This window comes from Lycium barbarum, unplaced genomic scaffold, assembly GCF_019175385.1.
Source record: "Lycium barbarum isolate Lr01 unplaced genomic scaffold, ASM1917538v2 unchr_scaffold_24, whole genome shotgun sequence".
Taxonomy (NCBI): Eukaryota; Viridiplantae; Streptophyta; class Magnoliopsida; order Solanales; family Solanaceae; genus Lycium; species Lycium barbarum.
In genome coordinates, this window is record NW_026843478.1 from 1 (window position 1) to 20899 (window position 20899).

At 38.0% G+C, this 20899-nt stretch overlaps 1 pseudogene; it reads right to left on the bottom strand.

Annotated features, from left to right (window-relative positions):
* Positions 1 to 1058: 1058 nt before the first annotated feature.
* Positions 1059 to 1884, bottom strand: LOC132625661 (ribonuclease 3-like; annotated as a pseudogene).
* Positions 1885 to 20899: the final 19015 nt, after the last annotated feature.

Genomic DNA, 20899 nt, shown 5'->3' on the forward strand with positions numbered 1-20899 from the left:
GTTTCATACTACCTCCAATTTTTTAACTTCTAGAAGGACAATAATATCTATAAAATGAGATAAGTATTTTAATAATGATGCTATTTTTTTTCAATTAAAGTTGGTGGCAAAGGATTCAGGTAAAGAAACATTCTAAACATTATGTTATTCGAAATTTTTCTATTTATTGCTCCTTGAAATTTTCAAATTGAAATCGATACAAAGTATTTTGACTTGAATAAGCGTAATAAAGTCAGTGTATTAATAGTGTATTTGGAGGGAAATTATTTGGAGGGAAATTGATCGGTAGCAAAATTCTACAAGTACATGTTATGGTGGTCTTTTTATAGGTGTGGCCCAATTTGGGCAAACTAGTGTGGTAATTTAGCAGCATAGTTTCAATAAAAAATTAAAGAGCCAAATTCTCAAAATTGGGAATACATCCAGCTATCAATAATTTACTTCTGTAAAATAGTAAAAAAACATAATAAGGGAGATAGTTAAGTGGAATTAAGGTTTTTGTTTTCCCCAAATACTCAATCTCATTGATAAAAACTGTTCGTTGCTTTTCCAACACAATAAATGGATCAGAAATAGTGAACTACTATTTCTGATATTGATGCTTTGAGTTCTTGTAATTCATGTCCTCCATTTAATGGCTTTTGCACATCTAATAAAAAAGACATTTAAAAGTCTTAATCATAAGAGTAATCCAAATATTTCTGAACAATTTAGTTTGGCAAAACGACTAATATTTGGATACCAGAAGGAGTATAAGATCATTAGGCATTCAAATCATTTCAGAGTATTACTTCTTTTTGGATTTTCATCAAAACTTCTTCTGATGGAACTTCCCTCCGTAATTCTCATTATAACCAAAAGAGCAGTCATTGTTTCAGGAAAAGATTATTAACACTCACATACGTTTTCCTGCAAACTATGGCTAGCATTTTGAAATATGACAGCAAGGGATGAGAGAGAACAAAATAAATTAGTCGAAATTCCAATTTCGATATAATGATATAACTAAGCTGGAAAGTATAACAACTTCTGATAATTACAGATTCCTAGTAGTTTTACCCCTCCTCCCACATTCACCCTCGATGGTCACATGAGACAAAGTTTTGCAGTGGCGAATCCAAGCAAAGGATAACATTCCTTCACAAAAATATAAGTTCCATTATCATAACATTTGATATTGATGCCCTAACCTATTGGGGCCAGAGCATTACCAATATCCGAACGTGTAACAAATTGTCCAGGCTGAATTCCTGCATTAGAGAAGTAGTCTTTCAGATTAGTCTTTCCGTTAATTGCAATCTTGATAGCATGTATTCTTGTTGGCAGCTTCAAAGTAGGTTCTAACATCAATCTGCGTCCTCATACCAAAACCATGTGTTTCCCACTCATATTTCCAAAAACCCTCGTCTGTATTCGAGCGTACTACAGTAGGCCAAACATGACGGAGATTGTTTACTAAGTTTGGTCCTGGGTCACTAGAGCCATCTGCAAAGAATAAAAATTACATTTTAGATGTCTAAACAAAAATATGAAAAATGCTTATTATAATAAATACTAAAACAAAAATAAAAACAACTCTCTCAAACACTTACATCCTGTTGACAATCTGCCAGTCGTTGGGATATTGTGGTTGTGGCACCAACAAACCACTACCAGTTGCAGTCGCCGGCCATAGGCCGTGGATTGTAAAATTTTGTGGAATAGGACTTTTGCATGTATATTGTGTTGACTCACAAAAGGAGGGGTTCCACTGCAGGACATATTGCATTTTAGCATAATTTGCTTGGCTAAACATTTGGGGGACCAACGTATTAAACATAAAGATAATGAGAAGCAACTTCATATTTGTTTATAATGCTAAATCTTTTTCTTGCAAAAACTAAGGCAACGGTTAGCAACTCTTATAGCTACTTTTTTCCAACTAACGGTCAGACATATTTACAACTAACAGTCAAGAACGTAAATGGCGACCATTTTAATTGCAGTAGCACATTTGTCCCACATAGACAATTGAAACACACTTAAGTAGAATTAATGTTCGTGCTTTCTCCAAAATACTAATGCTTGTTGCTTTTTCAAGACAATCTGATATAATTACAACTTTTTGTCCTAAGAAGAAACGATCTAAAAATAGTGAAAAAACGTGAACTACTGTAATTCATTCAAATTGGGCGGGGAATTTAAAGCACACTTAAGTAGAATTAATGTTCTTTCTTTCTCCAAAATACTAATGCTTGTTGCTTTTTCAAGATAATCTGATATAGCTATAACTTTTTGTCCAAGAAGAAACAATCTAAAAATAGTGAAATACGTGAACTACTGTAATTCATTCAAATTGGATGAGGAATTTAAGCACATAAACTTTGTATCAGGAGACAATTTTTTTTTTTTTTTGGGTAAACTGTAAAAATTACAATTGTTATTTTAGACACCACTAAGACTCAAGATGTTACCAAATTTTCGCAACCAGTAAAGATTTGCCTAACTTTCAGCACGGTGAACCTGTAGGAGGAGCATGGTTCTTCTATGTGGTTCTTATACTATTATATATAGAATGAAAATTGTGAAATAAATAAGAACACAAGATTTTTATGTGGAAAACCCCCCGCTCAAAAGGTGTAAAAAAACCACGACCCACACCCCTGTAGGATTTAACCCAACTTCACTAAACAAGAGCCAAATTCAGATTACAAAACTTATGTAACCTAAAAGACTACCCTAGCCCCTTCAATGCCTACAATCACTCGACTGTGGCAATCCCTTCAAGGTAAGTCTAGCTTGAAGCTGAAAGTTTCTCACAAAATAAATACCTAAACAATGCTTCTAGATTAAGCAGAATAGGTTACAACTCAGAAAAAAAAAATTGCTACAGAGAACTAAGAGTGGACAAAATGATATGGAACACTGGAATGGAACAGTGTCATAGTCTATTTCCTCTGCACGTTTTCCGTGTCTCCTTTCATTCCTTAACTTGGTTAATATACAAAATATTCTAACCTAATATAGAAGATTACAAAATATTCTAACCTAAAATAGAAGATTACAAAATATTCTAACCTAAAATAAGAGATCACAAAATATTCTAACTAATGTTTACATAATCTATCATACCCCCGCAGTCGAAACGGGAGGTTGACGAACGCTGAAACTATCCCGAAAATCTTCAAATAAGACTTGTGGTAGTCCCTTGGTGAAAATATCGGCAATCTGATAACGGGATGGAACATGAAGGATACGAACCTGCCCTCGCTCAACCTTCTCGCGAACAAAGTGGATGTCTATTTCAATGTGCTTGGTGCGCTGATGTTGCACTGGATTTCCTGAAAGACAAATGGCACTCACATTGTCACAATACACCATAGTAGCCTTATGAATAGGACAATGTAATTCCAACAGAAGATTGTGAATCCAGCATGACTCGGAGACAACATTAGCAACCCCCCTATACTCCGCCTTAGCACTTGAACGAGAGAGGGTAGGTTGGCATTTCGAAGACCAAGATATCAAGTTATCTCGAAGGAGGAGACAATAACCAGACGTTCCCCGACGTGTGTCAGGGCAGCCCCCCAAATCTTCATTAGTGTAGGAAAGGAGGTCAGTAACAGAGGATGGATAGAGATACAAACCATAATCAAGTGTACCCTGAATGTAACAGATGATACGCTTAAGAGCATGCATATGAACCTCTCGCGGAGCATGCATGTGTAAGCATACCTGTTGAACAGCATAAGAAATATCCGGCCTTGTGAAGGTAAGATACTGAAGTGCACCTGCGAGACTGCGATAGTGAGTCGGGTTATCATATGGAGCACCCGATATGCTGCTCACCTTCAGTTTAGTATCAACCGGAGTAGAAGTAGCCTCACAAGAAGACATCCAGCTCGATCAATGATTTCTTCGGCATACTTGCATTGCAAAAGAAACATGCCATCCTTATGGCGAGTGACATGAATGCCAAGTAAATAATTCAAAGGACCCAGATACTTCATGGCAAATTCCGAGGCCAGGAGAGCCATAATGGAGCATCGGAGAGAATCTGAGGAAGCCATAAGAATAATATCATCGACATAAAGTAAAACATATGCCATATCGGACCCCTTTTTATAGATGAACAAAGAATTGTCAGATCTACTATTTGAAAAACCCAGAGAAGAGACATAATTTGCAAAACGCTTGTACCATGCCCTCGCCGCCTGCTTAAGTCCATATAAGGACTTACGGAGTAAACATACATAATCCGGATGAGTGGGATCTCTGAAACCCAGAGGTTGATGCATATACACTGTTTCCTTGAGCTCACCGTGTAAGAAAGCGTTCTTGACATCTAGCTGATGAATAGGCCACTTCTTTAATAATGAAAAGCTGAGAACGATAAGGATCGTAGCCAGCTTGACCACCAGACTGAAGGTCTGACCACAATCAATGCCAACCTATTGAGTCTTTCCATCACCTACAAGACGGGTTTTATGCCTCTCAAAATCACCATTAGATTTTTCTTTATGAGTGAAAATCCACATAAAACGAATAACATTCACATTAGGTGGACGGGGCACCAACTCCCACGTCTTATTTTTAATAAGAGCATCAAATTCATCATCCATAGCCATTTTCTAATTCGGGTCACGAAGGGCGATCATAGGGTTACGAGGGAGAGGGAATTTCATAACCATGGTATTCAAGTTAAGCGTACCATGTTGACTCCGGGTCACCATTCGGGACGGATTGGCAGATTGGGGCAGTTGGGATGATGTTTGTGTGGGTGTGGGAGATGGAGGGCAGAGCAGCAGGCGAGGCGGCTGGCCCATGTGCTGCGGTTGGAGGGGGTTGGCTGGGTCATGGATGCAGCGGGTGGTAGGCTGGGCCGATTTTCCAGATCAATAGCCATATGAGGCAACCAAAATGGGGAAATCCCATCATCCAAAAAATCATAAGTAGTTGAAGTGGAAGAATGTAAATTGGAAAATGGGAAAACATTCTCATCAAAAATCACGTGATGAGAAATAATGATTTTGTTGGACGATAAATCATAACACTTATACCCTCTATGATTCATAGGATACCCTAAAAATGCACACGGTGTAGACCGAACTTGCAATTTATGGATAGTCGGAGAAGGAAAGAGAGGATAGCATAAACACCCATAAACTCGAAGATGAGAGTAAGATGGCTTTCTTTGGTATAGCACTTGAAAAGGAGAAACATGACCCAATAATTTGCTTGGTAAAATATTAAGAAAATAAGTTGCCTTTTGTAAGTCGTGATGCCAAAACAAAGGGGGAAGAGAGGCATGATGTCACGCCCCGAACCCGGGCCTGGACGTAACACGGCACCCGGTGCCTGACTGCATGTGACCGAGCGAACCAACTGGCTGACTGAATCAACATGTGATATCAAAACATAACTGAATGTGGAAACAATTAAACACATGCTGATATACTAAAGGTCTGACTGAAATCATAATGCGGAAATACTTAGACAATCTGAAATATATCTGAAAGTAGCCAACATGGCTAAACCAAAATAACTGAACGACTGAGTATAACTGTCTACAAGGCTAACATAAAAAATATCTGACTGTCTGAACTGTGTCTATGAAGCCTCTAAGAGTACTGAATAATATAACTGTCTATAAACTGAATTAACTAGATAGCTGACAACGCCCCGAAGGAATTTGGGGCTCACCAGTAGCTGATACGTGCACTCCTAAATAGCTGAGTCGTCAACCTGTGTATCGTTGCCTGCATCGCGAGATGCAGGCCCCCAAGCAATAAAAAGGGACATCAACACATTTGAATTGTACTGGTATGTAAAGCAACTGAAGCAATAAAATACTGAAGCTGAAACTGAAATTGATAACTGTAACTGTAATATCAAGGAAGTAAATATATGAATGCTCCCTGCTCTGTATCTGAATCATCTGTATTATCTGTGTTTGTATATGTGGGGCCTCGGCCCAATAATAAATGCACGCTATGGCCTCGGCCTAGTAGTGCGTCAGTCAATGGCCTCGACCATGTATACGTATACACAAGACTGTGTTGTGCCCTCGGGCAAAATCACATATGTATAATTATGATTAATTAATAAGGACTGAGACCATAACAACAATGAACAATGCTGAACTGAAATAGACATGTTGGACTGAATTGAAAACACTGACTGTTTCTGAGCATACTGAATTTCTAGACTGAGACTCATGTGGTAACAATACATAAGTCTATAAAGATTACGTGCTGAGTTCATGATATTCAAATTGATAACCATGAACGAATTCTGTAACTGCAAACCTCGAAGATAACAGTTCTACAACATACCATAAAACTGGGCTAAACTGTATTCTGAGTCAAATTACTGACAAGTATGAAGAATGAGGCGTAGGGAGAATCATGAACATTCCCTAACGTAGATATTTAGCCTCACATACCTTAATTCCAGCCTTTGAGCGTAATACAATGTTCGTCAACCCTTTCAACTTTGATCTATATCAATACAAGTCAAAGGGATTCTATATTAGCAATAATATTCATGCTTTGGTCATCTAAGCATTTTATCAAACACTTAATGGGCTTGAAGCTCCACAGTCTCCATTAATGGTGATTTCTTCACCCAATTCCCATTCTATTACTTCTAGGTGATTCTACAATCTTAATTAGATGTAATTAACATCATTCTTCATCACCCATATGAATACAACAATCCCAAGTCAACAATCCAAAAACCCTAGCATAGTTCATATAATTCTCTTTATCAAACCCATTTACTATTCTCCCAAGAACTTATCAACACTTTAATCATCATGAAACATCATAAAACTTACCTTAGTTATTGTAGGAATAATCCTTGAGTTGAAATACTTCACTAGAACAAAACCCTAATTCCACCTTCCATGGAATTTCTTGACTTGAATGGATTTGATGTGTTTCTCACACTTAGTTTTGTGGATTGATGAAGTGGATCTTTAGTGTCACTTGGATTCTTGCATATGAAGTGTTTGGATGGCTCTAGAGAACCCTTGAGTCGTGGAGGAGTAATAGGAATGAAAAAAATGAGCTTGGGTCTCTTATTAACATCTTAAAATCTGATCCGTCGGGCAATTCTACGCCCATTTTTACGTCCCGTACAATTTGTACGGACCGTATATCATTCCGTATAATCATTCCAGTGATTTGGACATTCTGGACCAATTATACGGCTGGAATATACGGCCCGTATAATATTTACGGTCCGTATGTTCCATCGTATAATTTTTACGGTTCGTATGTTTCCACCGTAACTGACAGAACACTGTTTAGTAAAATGGGCATAACTTTATGCACAGATGTCCGTTTGAGGCCCATAATATACCGTTGGAAAGCTATTTCAAAGGGATACAACTTTCATCAAGGAAGTTTTCCCAAATTCCAAATTAATAATGGGGTTATGGTCATTGGAAGTAAGACCTTCTATAAACTCACTTGTAAACATGCCCCGTAGAGTGGTTTTCAACTTTGCTTTGCCCAAAGACTCTTCTCATGACTTAATTGGTTTTCAAAACACTTCCTATAAACCTCATTTTGGTTCCATTATATTATCATCTTATGAGTCAAACTTTCGCCCGAAGCTACGAGGTGTTACAATATCTCCCCCTTGGGATCATTCATCCTCGAATGATAAATATTCGGGATTCTACAAAAATTTCGCCAGAGTTTCCCCTATAATAAGTCACTACCAACCTGTCACAACAACCCATAATATCATTGCCTCATAGGGCTACATCACAATAGCATTATAAATTGGCCACACACGACCAATAGCATGAAAAGAAATCTTACATACCTCAAAATCTTGGTGCTTCATCATAAATCTCTTCTGCAGGCTGAAACAAGTGCGGGTACCTGGATTTCATATCCTCCTCGGCTTCCCATGTAGCTTCCTTAACTTTCTGACTCCTCCACAGGACTTTCACTGAGGCTACTTCCTTAGTTCTCAACTTGCGAACTTGACGATCAAGAATGGCTACAAGGATCTCCTCATAGGTGAGTCCATCCTTAACTGTTATAGTATTAGCAGGAATAACCAACGATGGGTCTCCTACCCACTTCCTCAACATGGATACATGAAACACTGGTTGAACAACATCCAAATCTTGTGGCAACTCAAGTTCATAAGCTACTAGACCAACCTTTCGTAGAATTCTGTAAGGTCCAATATATGGCGGGACTATGTTTCCCCTTCTTACCAAATCTCATGCCACTCTTCATAGGTGAGAGCTTAAGAAATACCCAGTCATTAACTTCAAACACTAAATCTCTTTGTCTCACATTTGTGTAAAACTTCTGGCAATTCTGAGCCATTTCCAATCGCTTCTAAATCAACTTGACTTTCTCTATAGCTTGATAGAACAAATCTGGTCCTAACAACTCTGCTTCCCCAACTTTAAACTAATCAATCGGTGATCTACACCTTCGCTCAAAAAGGTTTCAAACGGTGCTATCCCAATTACCTTGAAATCAAGGACACAAGCTTACTAAACTGAACGAATACAAGATTGCTAAACTGCTGAGATACTAAACTGAATGTCTATTGAACTGACTGAAGACTGGGCTGACTAAATACTGAGCTAGCTGAATACTGGATTAACTGAGTACGGGACTAGCATGAATACGTGAGTACTGGACTGATATCTGAGTACTAAGCTGACATAAATATCTGAGTATTGAACTAACATGAATATTATAACATGAGATCTGAATAGCGTATCTATCTGACCATTTGTATGAGGATGAAAAGTTGTACTAAGGTTCACCTTGGCACCCAATCCTTTCTGAAAGGATTTTCAGAAGTTCGCTGTGAACTGAACACCATAGTCTGAAATAATGGACACTAGGGTCCCATACAATCTGGCAATTTCATTAACATATGACTTGGTATAATCTTCTTGTTCAATCTGTGGTCTTAACTGCCAAGAAGTGCGCTGACTTCATAAGTCTGTCCACAATCACCCAAATTAAATCATGCCTCTTATCTGAACGAGGTAGACCTAGAATGGTGAGCTTATGACATAATTAGCTCTCTGAGTCTATCTATAGCTGGAACGCATAATCTGCCTCGGTATCTCAAGGTACCGTTATCTCCCCCCTTGTTCAAAAGCTAAGGCTTTATGTTCGTGAATCCCCTCTTTTATCTGCAGCAAGTAGGAATCACCAAACTGCTTCTCTCTAACTTTTATAACTAAGGAGGAATAAGCTATGTTCTGGGCAACAACTCCACCTACTTCGGAGTCCGAAAGTCGAATTCCTAGCTTGGATAAGCGGTGAACTTCTTTCACCTTAGTTCTCTTGTCTGCCTAAATCATGAGTTGTACTTCCTATACTTGATTTTTTTTTTTCTGAGATACTTCCTAAAATACTCATAGTACTGTTGTGTGCTAAGTCTATGACTAGCACCCTAAAGATTAGAGTCTCATGTAATGGCACTACCCTTGTGACACGTAACTGGGCATGATCTTATAGCTTTTCCGTAATCGCCTAATCGATCGTAATTGAACTTGACACGATTCGTTCGATGATCATTCTACTCATTTCGGGTTTCCTCTAAGTTGAGGCATATTCCTTATGGAGACTATCTCATTATGCCAACCTAACTGAACTAAGGTTCTTCATATCTCATACTAACCCTTCGGGTCTTCAATTATCTCACTCGACTTATTGGCGATTTATGCATCTCCCCCTTAGATCCAGGCTAACATCTTATACTTACCAATTCTTCTCTTTTGATGGGATCCAATTAACATTCCTTATCTTCTGTAATTCCTTTGTACTCTACAACACTAATGACTTTTTTTTTTTGACTCACATCTGAGCAATTTCTCATGGGGAAAAACTAAATTTACTTACATGAACGGGTTGCTACTGTATTCATAACTGGCATACTCCATCTTAACGACTTAACTCTACTCACACTGTAAATCTTCGGACAACCCCTTTTGACAACTCTTAAAGGCTATTCTTCTGTAGTTTGCTGTCTTACGGCTTAGCTGATTTCTTCTTCCACCAATCATTCTACTCCGAACATAACTTAAGCCCTTGGTTTCTAACACATATTCGTATGTATCCGAACTGTCACCCACTTAAGATGTTCATCTAACTAAGGAAATCAAATCATACTTCTACAAGTTCTGCTGAAATTGCTAATGCATTGTACCTACTCAAAACTTACTTACTATTTTTCTGTTAATCACCTGCTAGCTTCATATTTTCTTCTTTTGCTCTGAATAACCTAAGTTATTTCTAACTCTCCTTCATCATCTGACGCTATTCTATGGTTATATACTATCTTTTCTGAACTATGGATCACACTTAACAAACTGTCATCTATATTATACGAAAGATTAGAACAACTAAACCCAAACTTTCTATACACTTCAAAATCGTATTAGGCTATACACATTTGGGATAAACACTTACTCACATAGCTTAAGTGAGAACTGGCACATCTTCTTATCTCATAATAATAATTACTTCTTATAGTAATTTACAGCCATCGTACTCTCTACCTCTGATCTGACTAACTTAAACAAACTAAAATCATTCCCAAAAATTTAATATCGTCTGCTCATGGTTATTATTTCATACATACCTCTTTTCTTAACAGGCATAGTTCGTACAAAAATTTCATCTGTGGAGATAACTGGGGATGCTCTTTATCCTGACGACCTGCTGAAGCTTCCAAGCAGTCTTCACTGAGAATTGAAATATCAGGCTTAGCTGTATTACAACCTGGCTGAGCTTGAGAACTAAGAGGAGCCACCGAAACATATATTAAGGCCCCAAACGATACACCCCTTGGTGTCTTCTATAGCACTTGTTGCACATAAGATTTGAAAACTTCTGTGGCTCACACTGGTATGTCACTGAGAGGCGTGCTCTTAAAATCTACTTATAGTTGAACTGACCCTTTTGATCATATCTAGACCTCGAGACTAGTGCAGTAGCTGTAGATGGAGCGGGTCCTGATGAGAAACTGTAGAATACTGTCTGCCTCCACCTTCCTGAGTTCCTCCATGATTTACGTTTCCTACAGACTTAGCTCATTTTCTAATTTCTCTGATATCCTCTCCCTGTTGTATCCCATTCTCCTTTCTCAAGAACATCATTATCATTCAACATACCATTCATTCTACTACACCCCTTCTCGAGAAACTTACATTGTATTCCACTTTCAATAGCACTTGAAGTCTCATTCCTTACCAGTAAGTACTGCACAATTGTACCCCCTATGGGTAAACATCCTTACTGGGACGTTGAATTATTTGTTCGTCTCCTGCGCATTCGAAACATACGTAATTTGATTGGAAGAGAAGGTTACTTATTGCTCTAAGACAAGGCACGATCTAGAGTAGAAAGAAATGAGACAATCCTGAATGTCTTGGTGGTCAACTGTTTATATGTATGGGGCCCTCACACATATAAAAGAGACCCCTCTGAACACGGCTTCATAGACTCCCTAAGACACTTGAACCTAGGGCTCTGATACCAAGCTTTGTCACGCCCCGAACCCGGGCCTGGACGTAACACGGCACCCGGTGCCTGACTGCATGTGACCGAGCGAACCAACTGGCTGACTGAATCAACATGTGATATCAAAACATAACTGAATGTGGAAACAATTAAACACATGCTGATATACTAAAGGTCTGACTGAAATCATAATGCGGAAATACTTAGACAATCTGAAATATATCTGAAAGTAGCCAACATGGCTAAACCAAAACAACTGAACGACTGAGTATAACTGTCTACAAGGCTAACATAACAAATATCTGACTGTCTGAACTGTGTCTATGAAGCCTCTAAGAGTACTGAATAATATAACTGTCTATAAACTGAATTAACTAGATAGCTGACAACGCCCCGAAGGAATTTGGGGCTCACCAGTAGCTGATACGTGCACTCCTAAATAGCTGAGTCGTCAACCTGTGTATCGATGCCTGCATCGCGAGATGCAGGCCCCCAAGCAATAAAAAGGGACATCAGAACATTTGAATTGTACTGGTATGTAAAGCAACTGAAGCAATAAAATACTGAAGCTGAAACTGAAACTGATAACTGTAACTGTAATATCAAGGAAGTAAATATATGAATGCTCCCTGCTCTGTATCTGAATCATCTGTATTTTCTGTGTTTGTATATGTGGGGCCTCGGCCCAATAATAAATGCACGCTATGGCCTCGGCCTAGTAGTGCGTCAGTCAATGGCCTCGGCCATGTATACGTATACACAAGACTGTGTTGTGCCCTCGGGCAAAATCACATATGTATAATTATGATTAATTAATAAGGACTGAGACCATAACAACAATGAACAATGCTGAACTGAAATAGACATGCTGGACTGAATTGAAAACACTGACTGTTTCTGAGCATACTGAATTTATAGACTGAGACTCATGTGGTAACAATACATAAGTCTATAAAGATTACGTGCTGAGTTCATGATATTCAAATTGATAACCATGAACGAATTTTGTAACTGCAAACCTAGAAGATAACAGTTCTACAACATACCATAAAACTGGGCTAAACTGTATTCTGAGTCAAATTACTGACAAGTATGAAGAATGAGGCGTAGGGAGAATCATGAACATTTCCTAACGTAGATAGTTAGCCTCACATACCTTAATTCCAGCCTTTGAGCGTAATACAATGTTCGTCAACCCTTTCAACTTTGATCTATATCAATACAAGTCAAAGGGATTCTATATTAGCAATAATATTCATGCTTTGGTCATCTAAGCATTTTATCAAACACTTAATGGGCTTGAAGCTCCACAGTCTCCATTAATGGTGATTTCTTCACCCAATTCCCATTCTATTACTTCTACGTGATTCTACAATCTTAATTAGATGTAATTAACATCATTCTTTATCACCCATATGAATACAACAATCCCAAGTCAACAATCCAAAAACCCTAGCATAGTTCATATAATTCTCTTTATCAAACCCATTTACTATTCTCCCAAGAACTTATCAACACTTTAATCATCATGAAACATCATAAAACTTACCTTAGTTATTGTAGGAATAAGCCTTGAGTTGAAATACTTCACTTGAACAAAACCCTAATTCCACCTTCCATGGAATTTCTTGACTTGAATGGATTTGATGTGTTTCTCACACTTAGTTTTGTGGATTGATGAAGTGGATCTTTAGTTTCACTTGGATTCTTGCATATGAAGTGTTTGGATGGCTCTAGAGAACCCTTGAGTCGTGGAGGAGAAATAGGAATGAAAAAAATGAGCTTGGGTCTCTTATTAACATCTTAAAATCTGATCCGTCGGGCTATTCTACGCACATTTTTACGTCCCGTATAATTTGTACGGACCGTATATCATTCCGTATAATCATTCCAGTGATTTGGACATTCTGGACCAATTATACGGCTGGAATATACGGCCCGTATAATTTTTACGGTCCGTATGTTCCACCGTATAATTTTTACGGTTTGTATGTTTCCACCGTAACTGACAGAACACTGTTTAGTAAAATGGGCATAACTTTATGCACAGATGTCCGTTTGAGGCCCATAATATACCGTTGGAAAGCTATTTCAAAGGGATACAACTTTCATCAAGGAATTTTTCCCAAATTCCAAATTAATAATGGGGTTATGGTCATTGGAAGTAAGACCTTCTATAAACTCACTTGTAAACATGCCCTGTAGAGTGATTTTCAACTTTGCTTTGCCCAAAGACTCTTCTCATGACTTAATTGGTTTTCAAAACACTTCCTATAAACCTCATTTTGGTTCCATTATATTATCATCTTATGAGTCAGACTTTCGCCCGAAGCTACGAGGTGTTACACATGAGCAAGGAGAGTCTGAGTGATATTATTGATAGATCGGATTTTTCTTTCGGCTTTCCCATTTTGTGATGTCGTATGTGGACAAGAAATATGAAAGAACATCCCATTAGACTCACAAAATTTCCCGAATTTTCCATTATCACATTGGACATTTTAATATGACATTCAAATTGGGAATGAATGTGGGTTTTTAAAGCCAAGAATTTCGCATAAACATCGGATTTCTTAGCTAAAGGAAAAGTCCATAAAAACTTTGAAAAATCATCCAAAAAAAATCATAACACTGGTGACCCAATGAACTTAACACAGGAGAGGTCCACAAATCACTATGAATAATATCAAATGGCTTCAAAGTTTCGAAAATAGAAGAATCAAATAGCTACTTAACGTGTTTACCAAGAACGCAAGAACGACAAATACTAGAATGACTAGATTTATTACATTTAATGCTTTTATTACACCTGAGACAATCTAAAATAGAATTTCCTGAATGACCCAAATGATCATGCCAAAAAGGAGAGGACAACGCCACAAAGGTTGATAGAGTGGTTGGATATTTGATGATGGTGATTGGATAAAGATCTCCCCGACTATCACACCGCATTATTGCCATCCCCGTCTGAAAGTCCTTCACAGAAAACCAATATGGATCAAATTCAACAGACACAGAATTATCAGTAGTAAACTTTCGTACTGAAATTAAATTCTCAATGAGTTTAAGAGCATGTAAGACATTCCGTAAGGATAAAGGGGGGTTTGGGGAAGGCAAACTAGTATGACCACAACCACGAATTGGAATCGAATGACCATTTCCCACAACAATACCATTATTTTGATTGCTCAAGTTAAAATAAGACGAGAGATTACCGTCTGAGGATGTCATATGAGAAGTGGCCCCGGTATCCATGTACCAATTTTGATCGAGTGGGTTCAAGGTCATTGTGTGCATTGCGGACTCGATGTCGGTTGGAACATACGACCCATGAGGCGCCACTGCTGCCGTGTAGAGTTACTGGGCTGGAGGAGGGCCAAATATACCCTGCTGCCATGGCGGGCCAAGAGGTGGACTATCCCAAGAAGTCGTCGGGTACGGGCAGGGGGGAGGAGCAGCCACCCAGCGAGGCTGCGGTACCCACTGCCAGTGACCAAACTGTCCGGCAATCCACTGCGGGGAAGAGGAGCCCATTGGCTGCGGACCGCCACTACTACGGCCAGTACCACTGCGTCCGCCGGAGGTCAATTTTTCGCCGCCTGAGTCACAGCCAGAACCACTGTGACGGGCAGTCCTAGAATTTTGGCGGTGGGAATTTTTGGTTTTCCCTCGGCGTGAGCGTATGTTTTCAGAGGGCAGTGCCGCGTCATCGACCGTGGCTACCATAGTCGAACCAAACCCATGAGACACCATTGCCGCAAGTTCACGTTCTTCCAAAATAAGGGAAGACCGAGCCTCTGAGAATGGGGGGAGAGGCTTAGCATGGCGAATTTGTGTCCTAACCCCTTTGTACGCTTCAGTGAGACCCGAAACCAATTGAAGGACAAGGCGGTTATTCGTCACGGGAGCCCCGACGTTTTTCAATTGATCCGCAAGGCTCTTGAGACGTTGACAATAGGCGGAGGCCTGGGAAAAATCCTCCATACGATTCGTCGTGAATTCTTGTTCGAGATTCACCGCACAAGAGGTTTGATGATCTTGGAATATATCACGCAAGCGAACCCAAGCGTCCATGGCAGTAGCGTCTGGTTCGATGATGGTGTTTAACAGATCATTTGAAATTGTCGAATATATCCATTGAAGCACGGTGGCGTCAATGGTAGTCCATAATTGACTTCCTCATCAGTTTTGGGAGCCGACTTCTCCTTACCTTTGGGTGGAGGAATGATGTGATGAAGGACCTTGTGAGAATGAGCATAAATCTTGAAAAGCTCGGCCCATGATCCGTATTGTGAGTTCTCCATCTCAAGAGTAACAGAGATATGATTCTTGAAATTCAAGGCCGCGAGGGCCGGGTGGAACGAGGACTTAGCCGAAGTGGGTATTGCATCGGCCATGGCGGATGTAGTAGAGAAAGAAGGTGACGAAAAAGAGGAAGAAGAAAGTGGGACTAGGGCGTAGCGGAAGGAGGAAGAAGAAAGAAACCCTAATCTGATACCATGTAGGAAATATTTTTCATGCCTCCTTTCATTTCTTGACTTGGTTAATATACAAAATATTCTAACCTAAAATAGAAGATTATAAAATATTCTAACCTAAAATAAGAGATTACAAAATATTCTAACTAATATTTACATAATCTATTAGTTCGTGCTTTCTCCAAAATAATAATGCTTGTTGCTTTTTCAAAACAATCTGATACCATTACAATTTTTTGTCCTAAGAAGAAACGATCTAAAAATAGTTAAATACGTGAACTACTGTAATTCATTCAAATTGGGTGAGGAATTTAAAGCACACTTAAGTAGAATTAATGTTCTTTCTTTCTCCAAAATACTAATGCTTGTTTCTTTTTCAAGACAATCTGATATAGTTACAACTTTGTGTCCCAAGAAGAAACAATTTAAAAATAGTGAAATACTTGAACTGCTGTAATTCATTCAAACTGGGTGAGGAATTTAAAGCACATAAACTTTGTATCAGGAGACAATATTTTTTTTTTTGGGTAAACTTTAAAATTACAATTGTTATTTTAGACAGCACTAAGATTCAAGATAGGGTTTGGGTGGGCGGGTTTGGGGTGGATGGGGGGGGGGGGGGTTGAATTAGTTGTTACCAAATTTTCGCAACCAGTTAAGATTGCCTAACTTTCAGCACGGTGAGCCTGTAGGAGGAACATGGTTCTTCTATGTGGTTCTTATACTATTATATATAGAATGAAAATTGTGAAATAAATAAGAACACAAGATTTTTATGTGGAAAACCCCCCGCTCAAAAGGTGTAAAAAGCCATGACCCACACCCCTGTAGGATTTAACCCCAACTTCACTAAACAAGAGCCAAATTCAGATTACAAACTTATGTAACCTAAAAGACTACCCCTAGCCCCTTCAATGCCGACAATCACTTGAAAGTAGCAATCCCTTCAAGGTAAGTCTAGCTTGAAGCTGAAAGTTCCTCACAAAATAAATACCTAAACAATGCTTCTAGATTAAGCAGAATAGGTTACAACTCAAAAAAAAAAAAAAAAAACTACAGAGAACTAAGAGTGGACAAAATGATATGGAACAGCGTCATAGTCTATTTCCTCTGCACGTTTTAACTTTCAAAAACTGCACTCTTTTTCTTTTCAATTCACTCTTTAAATGCTCTCAATGTTGGCTCTAACTTGTATTGAATGGTGCTGAACGTGTATCCTGCAAGATAAAGACGTGAGCAATATGTAGAGTTAGTGAAGATTAAAAAGTCTACTCAAGAAATTATTATCCCAGCAACTATATCTTATCACCACATGGGTTTCTTTTTCTTTTTCAAAATGCCCAAATGGGTTGGACAAATTTTTTCAAACAACCCTCTAGGGGTGTACAAAGCAAACCAACAAACCGCACCAAACCGAGAAAAAAATTCGACTGGTGGTTTGGTTTGACTTGGTTTGGTTTTAAAAAGAAAAAACCGAACACTATTAGTTTGGTTTGGTTTGGTTTGATTTGGTTTTAACTAAAAAAAGTCAAACCGAATCAAACCAACCCGACATTACATTTATAAAATTCAAACATATTTTATACATAAAAATATTTATTTATAATGTAATTTATAAATGTTTCTTCAACTTTTTCATAATTTTTTGTCTTTTAACATATTATTTCAAGTTTGAAATTAGAATTTTGAATGGTTCAATAAGTTTTATAGTCCAATGATATTAGTAACTAAAAATAAAATTCAACAAAAATCAAATCAATACTAATGCTGACAAAAGAAATTCATATCTAACACTGGAATGACAATAATTTTGATATTTATTCTTTAGTTTTATATTAGTTTATAAAGTGAAAATGCATAACTTAATTTTATTTTTTCTTTAATATCTAATCATGTAATTAATACTTATTAGCCGTACTTATTTAGCATGACTTAGTACTTTTAGATTATGATCATTTTCTACATGTCTTATAAATTAGCAGTATTTATTGTAGCATGACTTAGTACTTTTAGATTATGATCATTTTATTTTATGCAATTTCATTAATCTTTGTAGTTGAATATTTTAGCGCAATGTCATCTCTCATCATGTTTTGTGTTATTTTCTTAATAAAAATATTAATTAGATAGTCGTATCTTACTAGGATTAAAGAAATATATTTTTAAATTTAAATTTTGGGGCCCGCCGAGCCATTTTATTAAGTAATTATAATAAACTTGTAGTTATAGCTTGTTAGAAACAGCTAAAAAATAGCTATTTGTAAAAAATTTATATTTATTAAGTAATAAAGTAAAAGTCCAACAATAAAGACTGAGCCCAAAAGCGGCCCAGCCCCCAAAAAAAATCCTAACAAACTAGAAAGCAAAAATCAGATTAGGAAAGTAAATCATTGAAGGGCAAAAGCCCTATTTCCATTTGTTTTCCACTGAAGCTCCAAACTTCAACTATGGCTACTTGTCCATCTTCTTCTTCTTCGATCTGCTTTCATTTCTTCCTCTAAGATTAAAGAAATATTTGAAATACAAGTCATATATTTTTTATGAAGACTTTAGCCTAAAAAACCCGAAAAATCCGAGCAATCCGAAAACCCCGAGGTTGAAAAACTCGACTTTTACTGGTTTGATTTGGTTTATAGATTTAAAAACTCAATGCAATTGATTTAGTTTGGTCTTTAAAAAATCCGAACCAATTGAGAATTACAATAGACTTTCCAACGAGTAGTACGCAGAAATCATGCAAGACCTGAGCTGAAGGAGTTGGGTTCATTTCAGCATCACTGTCATCAATAGTCAGCTTCTGTGGTACCAACTACAGTCTAGATAGCTCCTTCGGAGAACAAGAAAAGAACATAAATCATGAATGTCAAAATGTATTTCCTTCGTCCATTCAGACCAATAAACTACACAGTGCAACTTCTGATACATTAAACATTCCAGACTTCCAGACTAACTCCTCAGCATTCACTCAAAAGTTATTGGAAGCCAGTTATATTATTACTAAAAATTGTTTATTAGCTCGAACTTTCTACCAAGTAACGCTGGCAAATATTGTTTTTTTTTTCTTTTTTCTGTCAACTAGTAAAGCATGCAAATCAACTGTTGAGCGACCAGTCTATCCAATCGAAATACTTTGTAACACATTGTAATAGTCTTCTAGACAACTCAAATGGAGTCCTCTTTCTGCTATATAGTACTTTGCTAGACTTTCTAGCTAGAGAATTACTAAAGATTATCTGTTTGAACTTCCCCTAATGTCTGCCATGCCTGGGGTTCCTAGAAACCCCTTGGATCTTGTGCAATATTAGGAACAAGGGGGTAAAACTTTTCCTTTTGAACTACTTTGACATCTCCATGGGTGTATACCTATGATATACTGGCTGAAAAACTTGTATACCCTTGTTTGACTGATGAATGTAATCTGGGCAGATGACTTGTGTGAACTTTATTTTTATCTATTCCTAATATTGGGTTTTCTGTTATATTAATACAATTCATATGGCTTTTTGTCACACCCTAATTTTCTTAGGGTGTGATGGGCACCCAACCCTTACTTAGAGCCGAGCGAACCCTCTGACCCTTAGTGCACACATAATCTTTTTTTTTTGGACTTTTAAATCAAATAAAGATGAAATACATGGTACAACTTTCAGAAACTTTTCTTTCATCGTGCTCCGATCAGGTAAAATCTGTAATCATATGGAATTCATATCATGACACAAAATGACACATCGGCTGATGGAGCCGCTTACAGAACTGATATTCTATACCCACGACTCTGTCTGCTAAGTCTCTAACATTAATCAGAAATCATAACACATATACTCTGACTCGGCAGCACCCCAGGAGCAAGTGGAGCTTCCCAACGCCGCTGGAACATCTTCTATATTGGCTTCTATTCATCTGGGTGTATCTGCGCGGCATAAAACGCAGCCCCCGAAGAAAAGGGGTTCAGTACGGAATATGTACCGAGCATGTAAGGCATAAAACACAGTAAAGATGATCATAACTGAAATAGAGGTTTACCAAAAACAAGTCTTCCTTTTAAAAACATCAATGCACTTGCCTCATGAAATGAAAATCATGTATACCTTCACCATACATCATATATAAATATAACGTGTCCCGGCCCTCTAACGAGGGGCTCGGTGGAAAAGGATCATGCATGTCAACATCATATATCACATATGCATATAACGTGTCCCGGCCCTCTAGGGAGGGACTCGGTGAATAGAATTATGCATGTCACATCATGTACCATATATACATATAACGTGTCCCGACCCTCTAGTGCGGGTCTCGGTGAATAGAGTCATCATATGCCATCCTGGCCGCCATCCCCGTATCATCATATCATCATGTGCATATACATATAACGTGTCCCGGCCCGCCTATGAGGGACTCGGTGAACAATGCAGTGGAGTACGCACGAAAACATGCCTTGACCCAGGACTCAGTTAACAGAGCGGGGGAATGCGCACGATAACGTATCCTGGCCCGGGACTCAGTGAAAGATACATTGAGGCATCCACGAGCAGAGTAGTGAGAAACTATATGCATATAAAACAAATTTTAAGACTCGATGAGTAAGTTCATAAATCGACACTCGAGGATCGTAAGCACGTTTCAAGTCAGTCCGGTTTAGTATGAGAAAGTTATGGCCACTTTCGTACAGAAACGTTTACGAACATTTCAGAAGCTATTCTTGGAAAATCCAAGCAATAGTCACATCACATACCTTTCGAATGTCATAATGGATCAGATCACAACAAAACTTTTGGAATCATACTCACGTGTGAGACATAGTGAGACAGCTTTCGGAAAATCAAGAACGTTAGCCATCCTAGTGGCTCTAAGAATAGGGGCTTCTTTGAAATCATACATATATAGTATCTGTTTGGTCCATATATATATATATATATATAT